Genomic DNA, 1,114 nt, shown 5'->3' with positions numbered 1-1,114 from the left:
TCAACCCAGACCTGCATAACGATGCGATCCCACCACTCAGTGCTTTTTTCATGTGCCCAAAACCGTGGTTCACCATGTGCAGATGCTCTGTGAATCCAAACAGTAATCTGGCATTGTTTGTTTGCATGGCACACAGCAGGTCAGGCGCCTCAGATTCCTGTTCCAATTGGGAGTGCATGATATACTGCATGAGCAGCTGCATGTGTTCAGAACACTGATAACAGTGGAGAGCAGTGCAGAATCCATCCTATGAGACAGAAATGGTAGGCACGCAGGAACCTGGGGCTGTTGAAAAATGCTACAAAAGGCAGTTGGAAACCCATGAAATGATGGGACAGTAATCACTGCATCATGGGACGCTGAGCCTGCACCCATGATGCACTGCGATCCTCTCCACCCTTCCACAACTCCTAGTGGCACAAGGTGGCAAGTTGCACAGTGGGATAGCTGCCCACAGTGCGTTGCTCTCACTGTCGACGCTAGAGCACTAACTATGGACGCGCTTCAGCAATACGAGTGCCGTGTGAACGGGCACAAGCACTGTAATTATAGCGCTTTTTGATCATCGCTCTAACTTGCGTCGACAACACTCTCTAGTGTAGACAAGGCCTTAGACACTCATACTACCTTGCTTTTAAATGGGTTGGAGCTAGAGAGGCTTATTTGGATCCCTGGCATTGCAGAATGTTGCACTACCCCCACACTGCCAGGCCAACCCAAGGTGTACTAAGTTATAAATCTCTAAGGAGCAGTTTAACAGGCACAATGGACCCCAGACATTTTGGCCTCCTGTGAAAGATTCTAAATTGCTTAAGGAAATGCCAGTTTTTCTACAGAGCACTACAGGGTACACACATCTAGTGGCTCAAAAATGATAAAGTGGCAGTGGGTGAAGTCTTGCCCATTGGCCGCCTTGGAATTGGAGGGAGTGCAGTGGCAGAAGGGGTGACCTTTGGGTGTACGTCAGATGCCTTTTAAAGCCAATAGGTATAACTGAAGGTGGCACCACCAATGCCTTGTCATCTCCCTGGATCTGGCCCTGCTGAAAATCTGAGCAGCTGAGGGAGCGTATAGTGGTGGTAGGGTTGGTATTACATCTCTGCTCATGTATAAA

Source organism: Emydura macquarii, unplaced genomic scaffold, assembly GCF_026122565.2.
Source record: "Emydura macquarii macquarii isolate MOO-44397 ecotype Brisbane River unplaced genomic scaffold, CSIRO-AGI_Emac_v2 contig_3128, whole genome shotgun sequence".
Classification (NCBI taxonomy): domain Eukaryota; kingdom Metazoa; phylum Chordata; order Testudines; family Chelidae; genus Emydura; species Emydura macquarii.
The sequence above is the reverse complement of the archived record's forward strand: the minus strand, read 5'-3'. Positions refer to the sequence as shown.